This window comes from Equus przewalskii, chromosome 18 (genome assembly GCF_037783145.1).
Source record: "Equus przewalskii isolate Varuska chromosome 18, EquPr2, whole genome shotgun sequence".
NCBI lineage: Eukaryota > Metazoa > Chordata > Mammalia > Perissodactyla > Equidae > Equus > Equus przewalskii.
Window position 1 is genome coordinate 3,748,054 of NC_091848.1, and position 16,952 is coordinate 3,765,005.

At 40.3% G+C, this 16,952-nt stretch overlaps 1 long non-coding RNA gene across 3 annotated transcripts in view; it reads left to right on the top strand.

Annotated features, from left to right (window-relative positions):
* LOC139077079 (uncharacterized) overlaps positions 1–16,043 on the top strand; it is a 40,358-nt gene extending 24,315 nt beyond the window's left edge. For all 3 annotated transcript variants that reach the window (XR_011529290.1, XR_011529291.1, XR_011529289.1), the window contains one exon: positions 14,834–16,043. This is a non-coding gene — a long non-coding RNA (uncharacterized lncRNA). The remainder of the gene's footprint in view (positions 1–14,833) is intronic.
* The last annotated feature ends 909 nt before the right edge of the window (positions 16,044–16,952 follow it).

Here is a 16,952-nt window from a genome sequence, read left to right on the forward strand (position 1 = left end):
TAGACAAAATACCTCAGTATTCCACTTATGAGGTGCAGATAGCCAGGTGAAAGACAAATACAGAATCTAACCTTATGCTGCTCATTTTAAAAGGACTTAAATATAAGAAAACTGAAAGATTTTCCTTTCTATATGGAAATGGAATGGAAAAATTTCACGCAAACACTAAGCAAAACGAAGTTGGGTTATTTATAAGAATATCAGACAATATCAGACATATAGTCTTTAAAGAAAGAAGTATTAGTAGAGATAAAAAAGTATGTTTTATACTATTAAAAAGGATAATTCTCCAAAATATAGAATAATTAAAATCCAGAAAAATTAAATCTAATAACATACACTGAAAATATATAAAGCAAAAAATCAGAACTAAAAGAAGAAATAGTTGTTTCCATAAGCTTAGTGTGAGATTTTAATAACCTCATTCAGTAAATAATAGAACAAGCAGTTGAAAAGTTTAATAAGCAATACAAAAGATGAGAAGAGCACACTAACCACATTATCCATGTTAAACAAGAAGTGTACAAAAAACCAGTGATCTAAGTCCATTTCAGCAGATTGGAAAAAAGAACTTAGTAAATTAGGCCTCCCAAACAGACACAAAAAGAAGGATAATTAAGATATTATCCTCATAGCAGACCTGACTCTTCTTCAGATAACATGTATAAACTTTGGATAAAATATGAAAACCAACAACTGAGGTCATTAGAGAGTGAACAAAAGCAGATAGATAGATTCTGGAAGGAAGTCAACTTCTGGGAGAAGGGAATTTGCCTAGTTTTATGGCTTTTACCCTGAGAAGAGGTGAAATCAGGATTCCATAGATGTACTAGTCTGCTTGGCCTGCCGTAACAAAGTACCACAGACTGGGGGACTGAAACAGAAGTTTGTTTTCACACAGGTCTGGAGACTGGAATTCTGGGAGCAACGCGCCAGTGGGGTTGGTGTCTGGTTGGGTTGCTGATGGCCGCCATCTCACATGACCTCTTCTTTGTATGTGTGTGGAGAAAGAAAGAGCTCTCTGGCGTGTCTTTTTATAAGGACACTAATCCTGTTGAATCAGGACCCTACTCTTATTACCTCATTTAACCTTAATTACTTCCACAGAGGCCCCATGTCTAACTCCAGACACACTAGGGGTTAGACTTTCAACATATGAATTTGGTGGTGGTGGGGAACACAAACATTCAGTTTATACCAATGGGGCAGCTATAACTGTAATAGAAAACCCATAATCTTTTTGCCTAAAGATTTGGGGAATGGAGTTAAGGACAACCACAGTCACTAGAAATTGAGTGGAGAATCCTGGAGAAGACCTGAGGGGGGAGCTTCAAATTCTATGTATAATCTTTGCCCAAATCTCTCGCTGAGCCCTGAGCCAGGCACGCGTGGGGCAGACTCCAGCCAAGGAGAAAAGAATGGGACAGAGCTTTGAGCTGCCACCCAGGAGATAGAGTGTGCAGTCTCACTCCCACCAGTCTAAAGGCCTACTGAAATGAAAACATCAGTGCTCCTCTGAGGGGCTACACAGAATCCAGAGTCTCACAACATAACAACGACAATGTCCAGCATGTAATTCAAGATTCCTCAACACATGAAGAAGCAGGAGAATCTGACCTATTCTCAAGAGAAGAACAGTCAGTGGAGGCTGAAAGTGGGCACACTCACTTCCCAGGTGTGGGAATCAGCACCATCTAATTTTACAGCAGCCATGTATCTGCGCTCAAGGATGAAAAGGAAATAGGCTCATGATGAACGAAAAGATAGGACATCTCAGCAGAGAAATTGACACTAGAAATAATCAAATGGAATTCTAGAACTTCAAAAATATACAACATCGAAAATTTTAAAAATGGATGTAATTAGCGGAAGGGAGATGACTGATGAAAGTGGAGGTGAACTGAAAGAGAGATCAATAGAAATAACCCGATATGAAGAAGCTAGAAAGAAATGGAAAAAACATAAACAGCTTCTGACACCTGTGAGTGAATATCGGAAGGTTTAACGTATATCATTGGAGATATGCCAGAAAGAGATAGGGGAGAGAATGGGCTGGAAAAATATTTGATCTCTGGTGGGGCAGAGAGAGAGAGAATCAATATAAGCATGAATAGTGGGTTGTTAATATAGATTCTGTTGTCCTCAAAAACAGAATGAGCAGATGGTATAAGCAACTGCATGACAATAATTTTGAAAATTTAAAAGAAATAAGTAAATTCTTTAAAAAAACTTACTAAAACTAAGCCAAGAAGAAATTCCAAATATGTTTAATACTCTAAGTACTAAAGACATTAAATGATAAAATATGTAAATAAAAACCTTTAGAAAACTTCAGGAGAAGATGGCTTCTCTAACATTCTTTCAAACATTTAAGGGAGAAACAAAACCAATTTTTCACAAACTCTTTTAGAGCATGGAGAAAGAGGGAACACTTCCTAGTTTTGTTTTTTTGGTTTGGTTTTTTTGAGCCCAGCATAACTTTAACATTAACACCTTACAAGAATATTACAAAAAAAAAAATTCTGGTCAGTCTCACTTATGAACATAATTGTGAAAAATCCCAAACAAAATATTAGGAAATAACATAGAATATATAAAAGGGATCATGATACATCGTGGCAAAGATGGGTTTATTCAAGGAATACAAGATTAGTTTAACACTCAATCAATCAACATAATTGATCCCTTTGACAGAATAATTGAGAAAATCGTAGGATTATCTCAATAGACAGAAGAGCATTTGTTAAATTTGCTATACATTCAAGCTAAATTTTTTTTTAGCAAACTAAATAAAAACGACTTCTTTAATAAAGGGCACCTACAAAAACATACAGAAAATATCATATTTAGTAGTAAAATACTGTAAATCTCGTCCCCTTCCCCTCCTCCAGGGCTGGATCGAGACAAGTATGCCCACCGTTACCGCTTCTACTCAAACTTTTACTGGAGGTAGAATTAGGCAGGAAAAATAAACGAAATGGACAAGGTATGGAAAGGAAGGAAGAAAATTGTTATTCATGGACAATATGGTGGTATATGTAGAAAACACAAAGGACTCATTAACCACTAGAATTAGAAAGTTATTTTATCAAGGTTGCCTTGTATGTTTCTATATAAGCAACAAACATAAGATGAAACAAACAAAAATATCTTTTACAATTGCATCACAAACATCAAATACCTATGAGTAAATCTTATAATAATGTGTACGGCCTCTACACAAAAAAATCAAAAAATATTTTTGAGAAAAATAAAAAAGACCTGCAGAAATGGAGGGACCCCCTCAGTTCACTGATTGGATGTTTCAATATTATAAAGATGCTAATCGTTCCCAAAGTGATACATAGATCTAAGATAACTCCAATGTGCCAACAGATTACAGGGCAGCAACATTTGCCACCCCAAAATGTGTCTCTTTGGCATGAAGATTATTTTAAGGATTATTCAAATTATATTTAAGAAACAAAAAGACTCAGGAAGTTTTGCTTTTTACCTTCCCTTTAATTGCCTTCAAGAATTAGACTAAGGGCCCCTTCCAGGAAGAAGAGCTGTCATCAGAGACATCTGCAGAGAATATAAGCCAGGTGGGGGAAACTTAGGAAGGCCTGTTTGGTCAAAGTCCTCTCTGTGTCCTTTCGTCTCTGCATGGCGTCGCAATCATTGGTTTACCAAACATTTGCTTTTCCCATCTTCCTGTAAATTGTCTTCCTCCCCTTTGAAGTCTCAGACCCCTGCGCACCTTCTCCTCAGCTCAGGACTGCGTGTAAGCCTCAATTTCCTGAATGTCTGGGAACCTTATATCTTTGGGGTTCCATAAGTGCATAATTAAATCTGTCTCATGTCAATTTAATTCCTAGACCAGTCAGAAGAACTTAGAAAGGGAGGAGGGAAAGCGTCTTTCTTCCCGACAGCATCTACACATACATATATCTACACATCTGTGACAAAGGAGGCACTGCCCAGCTGTCTGTAAAAGGCAATCTTTTTGACACCTAGTATTGGGCAAATTGAATATCCATATGGGGAAAAAATGCCTCTTGATCATTCACAAATATCAATTCCAGATGGATTACAGGTTTAAATGTGAAAATAAAATGATAGAGCTTCTAGACATAACACAGGGGAATATCTTTATCATGCTGGGGAGGCAAAGATTTCTTAAAAAGGACACAAAAGACACTAATGATATATGAAAGAAACATTGACTAAATTAAAATTAAGAAACTGGGGCTGACCCGGTGGTCCAGCGGTTAAGTGCACACATTCTGCTTGGGCGGCCTGGGGTTTGCAGGTTCCGATCCCGGGTGTGGACATACACACAGCTCATCAAGCCATGCTGTGGCAGGTGTCCCACATATACAGTAGAGGAAGATGGGCATGGATGTTAGCTCAGGGCCAGTCTTCCTCAACAAAAAGAGGAGGACTGGCAGCAGATGTTACCTCAGGGCTAACTTTCTTCAAAAAAAAAAAAAATTAAGAACTTCTTTTCATCAAAGACACATTTAAAGAGTGAAAGACAATCTACATAATGGAAGAAGGTATTTGTGATAAAGATAACAAAGGACACATATATAGAATACGTAATGAATTCTCTCACACATCAGTAAGAAAAAAACAATGCAGTTTAAAAAATTGACAAGAAAGTTAAATAGGGACTACATAAGAGAGAGGATATTCAAATTGCCAGTAAATATGTGAAACAGCGTTCAGCTATCAATCATCAGGGAAAATAAATCAATGAGATACACTACACACCTACCACAATAGCTGAAACTTAAGCAAACTGACCACACAATGATTTGAGAAGCAGGAATTCACATACTTAGGGTGGAACTGAAAATGGTACAACCCATGCTGGAAAACTGGCATTATCTACCAAAGCTGAATATCTTCCAATTGGACAGGTATCTGTCCAATATGTGTAAGAATGCCCTTGAAGCATTGTTCATAATAACCTAACTGATAGCAGCACAAATATCCTTAACCATTAGAATAAATAAATTGTAGTATATTCATTCAATGGAAGCTACAGAGCAGTGAAAATGAAAAATTATTGCATGGAGGAATCTCATGAACATAACGTGGAGTGACAGAGTTCATATATATGTATATAGACACACACACAAAATATAATGCATGATGGTAGTTATATAAAGCTATTTAAAGCTAGTGAAAGGTTTCAGATATGTATATAAATAAATATACAAAATATAATGTGTGATGTAGTGATATAAAGCTTAGAAACAAAACTAGTCTATTGTGATAGAGGTGAGACTAATCATTATCTTCAAGGAGAAAGGTGGCACAATGACTGGGAGGGGACCCTGTAGGGCTTCTTGAGTCCCAATACTGTTCTGTTTATAGGGATAATTGGTGGTGCACGGTTGTGTCCAGTTGTTAACTTGTGATTCATGCTTTTTCTGTATTATATATGTCATTATATATGTGTTATATATTTTTTGTATGTATTATGTATATATAAAGCTTCGAACACATTTTTATTCAAAACCATTCTTTTAGTACCCTAGTTCCTAGTGCTCAGAGTAATAATCCTTTAAATATATTCAAACCAACAGAATTTGGAAATGTCCCAAAACATCCGGGTCAGTTGCTTTTATTAATTTTGTTTCAGAAACAACCATGTCTGTAATCTGTGCTATTTATGCTAATTTCTTTATTTTCGTCTCAGTACTGAAAGACTCAACAGATCACGCAGTGGGAGGCAGAACTTCATTTTCCCATTACAGGAATCATAGCTCAGTGGCATAGCTCTCAAATGGCAGGTCCAGAAATTCCTTTGTGGGAGGATATAATGGATCATTAAGCATCCTATCCTGCCTCATGCTGAATGGACCTGTGGGTGTCACAGATCCTGCTATCAGCTCCGTTCCCAGATTCCTTTCAACAGAAGGCCCAGTGTCACCTGAGCCATCTAAATAGCACTTTGAAAGGCTGAATAAATGACCTTTGGAAATTGCCCAACAGAGGATTTCTGCATTTCATCGGTGAAGTCAGAGCTTCAATTCGCTAATACTACATTAACAGACCTTCAATGCACTTTGTTTTCACTTACAAGGTAAAATAGGAGGAAAGGAGAATTAAAGGAGAAGAGAGATGAAACGCCAAATACCCCGCCCCAGGGCCAGAGCTTCTCGGAGGCCACTTTCACGCTCTGAACTTCATCCATAAATTGTGGCTGGGCAAAGGTTTGGCCTTGAAAATGTGTGCTCTGCATATTTCAAAGCAATTTTACAGCTCCTTTTAACTTTATTATTTCTGATTTCTTTTCCCTGAATAAACCGTGAGTTTGTCAGTTTGGGTAAAAGAGAACATTTCCCCTCACAGAAGGCAACTGCATGGAACATTCCAACATTTAAAGAGTTTCGATTCTACTTTACGTCGAAGACATTCGCAATCTAAAATTCATAATATTGCCTACAAAACAGGGAAGCAGAGGGGCCGGCCCCATGGCCAAGTGGTTAAGTTTGCACTCGGCTTTGGTGCCCGGGGTTCCGTGGGTTCGGATCCTGGGCGTGGACATGGGACCACTCATCCGGCCATGCTGAGGTGGCGTCCCACATAGCACAACCCGAGGCACTCACGACTGGAATTACAACTATGTACTGGGGGGCTATGGGGAGAAGAAGAAGGAAAAAAAAAAGAAGATTGGCAACAGATGTTAGCTCAGGTGTCAATCTTCAAAAAAAAATCTAAAAAAACAGGAAAGCAGATTTGAATCAATTAATTTGGTTCAATTAAGGAACAGCACCAGTTTTCCTCGTACATTCATTCCCACTCACTTCCGTTCTTCACCTGCCCCCATCACCAGTTTTCCAGGCTGAGATTTGATCTGGAGAACTATCCATAAATCTATCAGCCACAGGAGAAACGTGTCATCTTTTCACGGGATTTGCTGCAGTGGCTCTGTGAAAGTCCATTTAAGTAACTTCTCTCTGGGAGGTAAATTAATCAGACAAGAGAAAAATGAAGAACTAGTTATAACTTTCCTACTTTTAATCCATTCCAAGATCCAACGCACATCTTCCATAAAAAGCTCCTTTAAAAAAACTCAAACATTTTAGAATGTTTATGCCCCTGTAGCCATCTGCTCCAACATTCTTTGTATCATTTTAGTTTATGATCTCCAAAAAAATTACCGGTTTTCTGAATGGGCTTGCTGATACTCTTTGCCGTCAATTTCCTTTAACTCGCAAATCCTCTGTATTTGTGATTCGCAAGGGCAGCTGACGTGCCCATCATTTGGAACTGCATCAGCAGCTCAATCCTTGGGTTTAACCTTCCATCGAGCGTCTTTATTACTCAGCTCCTCCAGAATGTGGCTGAGGAGTGGAGATGCTGGTCCATCTGCAGCCTGTTACACTAATGAGTTTCCAGGCAGTATTTTATCAAAGCAATGTGGCAGAGCCTTTCTGTTATTGCTTCTAGGTTTGATGGGTTAGTGTTGGTTATTAAAGGAGAATACACATTTTTTTTCCTCTCCTTGACAGGCAAGTTGAGGGCTCTCAGTAATAGGTGCCAGAAAAGGAACATCTGGTGTACATTTAACGACGCGTTGTTGCATTGTTAACTTAGAGCTGTTATACGCTTTGATAAACACATAACGGGCCTCAAGAAATTAAGAGAAAATTAAAATGTAAATGTTTATCCAGACCATATTTCCCTTTTCTTTTCATTGAGTGATCTACACCTGCATCATATATGTAAGTAAAAGAAAAGGTTAGTGTGAAATTCTTTTCCAACCCTCTGTGGGTCATGTTGCCAGAGATGAAGAGAGCCATTTTTTCCCCTTCCAGACGGGAGCTACAGCTGAGGCCAAAATGGCACCACGGGAGTCTTGCTAAGTTACTTAAGTGCTGTCTGTGTGTTCTGAAAATAAGCTAGGCCGTTTAGAAAATCTGCTTCCCCTTGGGACAAAGGACCCATTTAGGGTTAAGTATATTGTAAATACGTTGGAAATATTTTTATCCTATCACCAGTTTTCAGCTCAAAATTTTTCTCATTTATACAGGTGACAGTTAGAATGCATTGGCTTCCTTTCAGGTACTTTGCTGGAAAAGTGCACTATATAATAGCTGTTCTTATAGTGAAAATTCACAAGTCCGAGGACAGAAAGTACATTTTTAGGTCATCACCAATGTTTGGGCTCTTTTTCTTAAAACATCATGCCTGCGCACTGTACAAAACCTGGACTCCTTCCCTCTCTGAAGAAGCATGGGATGGAATCCCGCAAATGCATTGGAACAGTCAAAGAGCTGTAAAAGGGAGAGAAGGTGGAAGGCATGCAGGGAAAGAGGGAGAAAGGAGATGGAAAGGGGAGGAAGAAAAGGACAAGCAGGGACAAAAAGAATTTATTAAAAGATACAATGCATAGCAGTTTCTACAAAATGAAACATATTATAGGTGTCTTAATAAAACCTGTAGCAAGAAGGTTTGAGCAGTTTTTGAGTGAAAATTGTCCTCTTGGAAATGGTTACAGTTTGGTGTATTGACTGACCTTTGACACACAGCTATTTAATTTGATGGAAACTGCCGTATATGGTTATTTGCATATTTGCAGTTTTTAAAAATATTTCAGGTCTACAGAAATAGTTTGACAGTGTGGGTTTTTTTTCACTTTCCAATTCCCTGCTTAAAATTGGTTTTTATCTAAGAGTACATGTTGAAGAAGCTCCGTAGTTAGAGGTAAGGAGTGGCTGCCCTTGTGTGACGTTACGTCGAACCATGAACAGCGCAAAGCAAACAGGAAAGTTTAGAAAGGATTTTGAGTTGTTTTTTTTTAAAGTAAGCAGATTGAGATAAGACAATGACACCAGTTTGCAGACACAGGCAGAGCTGGAGGCACTGGTAGGTCTGTGGACAGCTTTTCTCAGGCACAAGGGGCAAACAAATTGGGTTTTCTAGTTTGAGCTTAGAGAATCTATTCAGCCAACACCAGAAAACTGCGAAGATAGCGTCATGAGTTTCTTCATTCTGCTTCCATCAATGCTAAAGGATGTTCATGCATCCGGCCGCTCACGACATTAAAAACAGACAAACGAAACTTGAACTGGACATTCAAGGTATTTACATCCAGGCAATGCAGCAAAGACATTTTATATTTCTGGCCTTCCTCCCCATTATTTCATTGAAAAAGCATCTCTTTCACCTACATTTAAATCTCTCCTTGGTAAAGATAATACAGATTTTTCTCCTGTAAAAGTTTCTGAAAATGGGACACTGACCAATTCCCCCAGATGTCATTTTAAGAGTGGCCCAGGATTTCGGGGACCTCACTGAGATGAACTCAAGATAGCTGCCTCGAAGGGGCAAAATGGAAGAAGGACTAAATTTGGTAACTGAGTGTGAAATCAATTTTCAGGGAGTTAAAAAATTTTTCAACGTGCTCCTAGGAGAGCCCGTCCCTTAATTACCTTATTTCAGGTAGCAGGTAGGAAAATTCCTGTGGGTAGGAAGACTTCTCATGCATTGCTAAGATGATAGGAAGGAAAAATGGCCAAGGCACTGGCAATTCTTGGAAAGAAAGGCATTATTCTCTGCTCTTTTGAAAAATATCTTGTTTTGTAGCAGAGACACCATTAAAATTCAAGAAATGGAAAAACCAGAGGTGACATTAAGAAAGGCAGTGAATATGTTGCTATTAAGAATTCCTCTTTTGAACTAGTACTTTATTTCTATACTTCAGAAATCCTGATGGGGAAAGGAGAGAAGAGAAAGGAAAATAAAGGTATCTATGTGTATATGTATACTTTATATATTTATTTTAATTAAGCTTTTGAACTTTAAGGAGAGTAGGGATCTACATGTCTTTCCTAATTTTAAAGAAACTCTCATTTCTTTAGAATGACGTGAAATGGCAGTGTCTCCCAGAGAGCACCCATCTCTTCAGAGTCTTTGCAGTTCTCACTGTAAGATTTATACCAAACATATTTTTGTTTCCCATCTGCTGTAGTGTACGTGCTGTGACGGTAGTGGTTTTTTTCCCCTTCTATTATCTAGTTCACATAGTAATGATTAAGGAAAGAAAGCATCCAGAGGAGAAAAGAATGTACAAAAGAAAACAGAAACAGAATGGAAAGTGAAATCCTGTTGTTATATCTTTACTGAGTCATTCTGACATGGTCCCAGGACGCAGTATAGACATTCCGTAGATACCTCAGGACTATGTATATAGCCTCAAGGATCTGTCATTGTAGAGAAGATTTATGAAGGGGAAAGGGGCAGAAAAATGTGCACCAAGCATAACCACCACATTTTACAAACATTCGGTGGCTCATCACTCATCCCATCTCTTACCCTTTCTTCCTTAACTCTATCGCAGGTCCATTCCAGGTTATTAACCTCTGGTGTACTAAAATAATTATGACACATGTATTACATTCTGTTACTCTTGTTTCCCCTTTTCTTATTTGTTAACATGCTTTACTTTTGTTCTAATAGCACTATTGCCTTATACACATCTTTGTATGTGTTCTAGATCCCATTTGAAACAAAGAATGTTATAAACAAGAAATAACACTAAGTTGATTGCCGATCTTTGAAAATTGATTAGTATTATTGACTACCAAAAAAAGTTAGAAAAAAAGTTCCCGTTAGAGTGTAGCTAGATTCACATAAATTTTAATTTCCAATGGGCACTGCATTTTCTTATATGCCATCTTTATAGGCCAGTGACTTATATCTTGATGGTTTTCTTAGTGTCACGTATTCATGGGGATATATACTGCTTGGAGGGATGCACGTGCATTTATATAAGCATTCAGGGAAGATGGGAAAAGGGTGTTACTGAATATACCAGATTGAGGGCAGATGGAGGCCTTGTCCATGAGGTTACTTTGTTTGAATAAGCATATTCTTACAGAGGCACAGATAGCGTATATGCAAAGGATTATTTTAAAGTAAGGACAAATAGGTTCTAAAACGTCAAATATCTGTTCATTGGAAGCCATTCCAAGTTAGGTAAAGGGACCCCAACAAGAATAAAAATAATGTTGACTTTTCACTTAATAATCTCATCAGTGAATAAAATTGTAGCCAGTTACAGATAATGGTCGCTTCCAATGCTATGGCTAAAACCCATCTTTAAAGATAGCAGTGGCACCTGTGGGTACAGACATGTGAAGCCAACGCTGTTTCAGACCTAAATACCTGAGGCTGCTGCACTGCCTCTCTATCTTTTTATGGCTGTACTTCCACTATGTCAAGGTTGAGGCTATGAAATATTTCTTTAGCTTCTCGGCTAATGCAAGCTATAATGTACAGTAAATTATTGCCGCTGTCACACAGGAGGCGGCATTAAGTGTTTAGAAACAAAAAGGGCCCCTTAAAAAGGTCCCAAGACCTAGTTCTATACAAAGAATTTGAAAGAGGGCATTCAAATATCTTTTTATTTAGCTAATTTATTATTTTATAAATAATTTATAAGTAAGGAAAATAACAAGGGGGATAAAAGTCAATTCTTTCCATCACCAGTGAGAAAAAATAATAAAACTTTAGTCCAATATTACTTCTAATCAGCAAAAACGGCTACTGCAATTGTTTTTGAATTATTTGTTGTACTTGAATTTTTCATGGTGTACTCTCAAATTTCCTTCCCTTTTCTCAACACTCTTGGCTAACGCTTGGATTATCTCGTTTACATCTTCTTATGTTACACGGCTTCCTTTCTGAAGTCCCGGGGCTTCTCATTGCAATCATTATAGTTACCTATGAGTGATGGGCTCTGCTCTCGTGGTTTCCCTCAGAACAGAACGTCTGTTCCTCCAGCAACGTGACTAATCTCCCTCAACCCATGACAGTGTACAGACCAGGTCACAATAAAAGGATGATGTTTAATAATTTGTGTCAAGAGTTAAGTGAGTTTGTGCCTGTTGGCTTCTGTATTATGCGTCACTTTAATTTAATCATCTGCGAATTACCTCTCATACAGTACACACATTTGTTTCTGCTGTTTATAACTATACTTAGACTAGTTTTTTTTTAAACTTATAACAGTTAATTTCTTCTAAGCCCCTTGAAAACGTCATTCTATTTTTATAAAAATACTTTTTGCAAACTTAAATGTAGCCATAAAAGTTAATCTTGCGCTAAGAGGTCGTTATGAGTCTTCTATTGAGGCCAGCCTTCCTTGACCTTCCACGGACGCCATGTTTATGGTTTGGTAGCCGCACCCATGTGATGGAAAGAGATTTGAAAAGGGCCTCAACAGGACTGTCCAGACCAGGAAGGTTAGGGTCAGATGACCGGGCTGTCAGGTCAGCCTTGGGCCAGTGGGTACAGCACGATGAGGTGTCTCTTAGTTTAGGAACAGCAAGAATTTATGATCAGAAAGAAAATCTGAGAGAATGAGATTGATCCAGAGGGGAAAAGACTGGAGGGAAGCAAACATCATCAGCTGTGACTGAACGGGGTCCATAATCTGTGAGGTCTGAGCAGTGATGAGGTGGGGAGCCAGGGCTACGCAAAACGGCAAGCAATTGACAGAGGCCCCAAAAGACAGGTGTTTGGCAGTAAGGAGGCCTGGTGACGGGTGTCCTGGTTGAAAAGCACTGTGGCAGGCTGTGTCAAGGTGTAGAGGAAGTTCCATTGTGGCGATGCTCCTTCAGAATTGGGGGAATTCTAACTGGCACTCAGCTTCAGGAGCAGAGGTCTGTAGTTAGTGGAAATTTCATACCCCCTTGGTCTGAATTCCTCTCCCCGGTCCTTCCTCGATGGTGCCTGACAACTCTAACATCCCTCAGTTCTTCTCCTTCCTTTTTTATCGGCTTGCACAGGAGCATGGTGTCCTGGTAAATGTTTAATAACTGACTCTCTGGGTTAGGAAAAAAAACCCAAACAACGCTGATTGCAGTATTTGCCTTTGTCTGTGGTATGAATACTCCCACCAAGGCCAGTTTCAAACTAGCAACACGACGCCATGGGACATGGGCTCGGGAAGAGCTGTGCGGCCACAAATTTCATGGGGTATTTCCGTCAAACGTGCAATAGGCATAAATAACCTCAAGTGCATAGATGATAGTAAAATGTAGTAAAATAATTAGGAAGAGTGGAGTTATGCATTTATTACCTTTGTTTTTAATATAATTTACTTCATTGTCAGTTTATATTATTTATTTTAAACAATGGCTGTGTTTAACAAAAGGCTCACAGAATTCCCGAAAATTTGACAACTGGCTCTCAGGAGCTGGCAGGAGCCGGCTCCAGTTGCCCTTGAACTGCCTCCCTCCCCTCTTTGCCCTCTCCGTGCTGCTTCTGGTAGGGATAGTGTCTTCTCTAATGTCCTGTCTTCCGTTTCCATTCTCTTTTGTGATTGGCTGCAGGTAGATAGTCAGAGCTGGGGTTCCTCACTTTTCCTCTATTTGCTGGCGGAACCCAGGGCATCGTGGCGTTGGCCTTACAGATGGATGCTAGAAGTTGGGAAGAGTGTGGGTGGCATGAAGTTCAGGCTCTGACCTAGAAGGGAGGTTTCAAGGGCTGATTGGCTAATTTCCACTAAAAGCCCAGATCATTAAAAAACAATAACTTGTGGTGAAAGTCAGGTTTGCCAGCTTGTTACTTCATTTCTCTTGATAACAGCCCCCACTGCTTATGAGGGAAACATGTAGATTCTTATGGTGACGTGGAGGATTTAACTGGGAGGAAATGAAGTAGCTGTGGAAAGGGTCTAAACAAAACACGATAAAAAGCTTATTGGTTTGAGCCAGGCTCTGGACCAGTGCTGTCCAACTGAATTTTCTGAGATGATGGAAGTGTTCTCTGTGTTTGTTGTCCAACATGGTAGCCAACAGCTATGTGTGGGTTTTGAGCCCTTGAAATATGACCGTCAGACTATTACGACTAGTAGGATGTTACACAATTTAAAACCACTTGATCTTAAGTTTAAATAGTCACACGTGGCTGAAGACCACCAAACTGGACAATGCCGCTCGAGACCTGGGGTCAGCAAGCCACGGCCTGCAGGCCACATTCATCCTCGCACCTGGTTTTGTGTGGCCTGTGAGCTAAGAATGGCTTTTATGTTTTTAAATTATTGGAGAAAAACAAAAAAACAAGTACTACCAGACAGAGACTAAGTGATGTGCAAAGCCTAAAATGTTGACTAAGCGGCCCTTTATAGAAAAGGTTTGCTGACCTTTCTTCTAGATATTGCAATTCATTCCTTCTCTAATGACAGTGGGCGTGATGAGGTCACTGCATTTTCCTAGGATTCTACGATCCAGACTAGTCTATGTCTTCTCTCTATTACCCTGGGGTCCCCAAGGGGGCCACAGCTAACTTAGGGGAGTCCTAGTGCTGATAATGCAGACAGGAACTGAGCAGGAAGAAGCAGGTGTGAGACAGGGGCCTGTTGACCGGGGACCAGAGGACCCGTGCTAGCAGAGCCAGAGCAGCAGAGACCCGGGAGGGAGCCTCACGCCGGAGCCAGCTTGGGCTAGAACTGCGGCGAGGCTGGGGCCCCCGCAGGGGGTCAGCTGGCCCTGCTTCCAGGGGAGGAATAGGGGCCTGAGAGGTCTTTCTAAAGGTAACAACGGACCCTCCTGCACAGCTACATGTGCCTTTGGAAGAGTGATGGGCTGGTGAACGAGCCGAGGATCCGAGAGATGGAAGTGGGGAAATTACCAAGAATTACTGGATGTCATAATGCGTGCTGAGTCCTACTGTGGGTGTGTACACTATATTCTGCAGTTTTGTTTGCTTCTATCATAATACTGTTGTCATTGTCTTTCTTACAATATGGTGGCTGCTTTAGCTCTGAATCAGGGTACATAAAAAATGCTCGATAAATGTTAAATTAAATATAATGCTTGTTTTATAGTGGAGGAAACTGGAAGCAGAACAATGGAGATCATCATGTTTGCTTCTGTCTGCATCCAAGAGGATGTGTTAAGCTTCTTGTGAACGGAGAATTGCATAATGATCATCAGAGATGCGGGCTGGATGAGCAGAGAGGACTTCGTAAGGATGTAAAACTGGCTTTAATGTCAAGGTGTGGATTATGTTTCTTCATATCCTGAATTATCAGAATGAATATAAATTTTAAAAACAAAAAATTCTCCTAAATCCTTCCTGTGACTGAGACTGACTGCTTGTGTCCCAAACGATTTGCCTTCCTCCATGGCACACAGCTAGACCACATCTCCCGTCCTCCCTTGCAATGAGGTGGGGCTGTGTGACTAATCGGTCATCGGAATGTGGCTGCAGGCCTGGCCCATAGACACCTCCCACACGATCCTCCACTTTCTCTTTCCCCACCTGCTGGTTGGGGGTTACGCCCAGGACAGCCTTGGGGAGCGCAGGTTGAAGAGGGCAGAGCCTCCGTCGGCCTGCATCTCTGAAGGATGCACGGAACACAGCCCCCTCCCTGCCACTGTTGAGATGTTGAGAGCAAGAAATTAACTTCTACTGGGTCAAAACAATGAGATTTCAGATTTTATCTGTCACAGCAGTCAATACACTTTAACAAATCCCCGCCCCACTTTCACCCACTTTGCTTCGGCATCAACACCACAAACACACTGCTTGCTTAGTTCATTTGCAGGCATGACTAAGGGTGGCTCTTTCATCTAAGAGAAAGTTCAGAAGTAGAAGCAGATCACTTTGCCCTGGACAGAAACTGACCCTTGACTGTATATAATAACTATAATAATCCAGAGACCTCTGGAACACGTGAACTATTAAAAGGAAATCATCTTTAAATGAAATAAACATAATGGGCATTATTTCAAAAAAATATATTTTAGATTGTTGTCTAGTTTTCTTTCACCATACGGGCCTTGCAATTGGCTGTGGTCTGCAAAGAACGAAGATGACCACGTCATCTGAGCTGTAGAGAGGCTTGGGGCTGGCTCTGCGCACGAAGCTGCGGCTGGACTTCCCAAATCTACCTTTAGTACTATTGCTAATTGCAGTGTTTTGTTACAAATCTATTTTTGTTCCAATCTATTTTCTCTGGCCAATTCTTCTTCTTCTTCTTCGTTTAGCTTTATTGAGGTATAATTGACAAATAAAATGGTAATATATTTAAAGTGTGCATCGTGGTGATTTGACGTACGTATATCTCTGGCCAGTTCTCGAGTGACAGAAGATGCTAAACACTGAAAGTTGCCTCCTTTCTTCTCTGCTTAGCTAGAAAACTCCAGAATCAGGGGTATATTTTAAGGGCCTCAACTACGCTTACTGAAAACCCTAAGATTAAAACTGCAGCATTAACAGCCCGTCAGTGACCTGAAGGGATCCTCTTGAATGTTTCCTTGGAACAATGACCAAATGCTTCCAGAGGCGACTTCAGTATTCAGGGGCAGGGAACAAACGTGGGCAGACAGATCAACAAAAAGGCTGTGGAGTGAGGCCCCCCAAGGTGTGAATTGCCCCCTTTCCACATGTTACTTGTAAACCTCAGGCGGGTTACGGAGTCTGTTCCTTCAACACCCAAATTGGATAAATACCTGCCTCACTGGTTGCTGTGAGAAGAAAACAAGATGATATATTAAAGTACCTAACGTAGTGCCCAGTCTTTCATTATTCGTGTTAAAAAATAAACTAAGAAATATGGTGAAAGTGGAATGGAGCCTTATCTGAATTCTACAAGATTAATTTTATTTGTAATGTATCTTTCCCACTGAAACTCAGGGGTGAAGCCTTCCAGGAACACTGGCAGCCCTACAAGGCTTGGGGTGCTCTCCTCCTGCCTCCCTCCACCTGCCCTCACCCCTGCTCCTGGGGGCCCAGAGCCTTCCTCTGCGTCCTTCATTGCACTGTGTTCTCTCTCACTGGAGAGACTTCACCCCTGCTGTTCCCTGTCCCCTTCCTGACCCCCGCCTTGGCCACACGCCCTCTCACCCTCCGGTCTCAACTGAAGCTTCTTCTGACCCTCCCGCCCCCGTCAACTTCCTGGGCCATGTGCTCTCACTGAACCCTGCTCTTTCCCTTTGCAT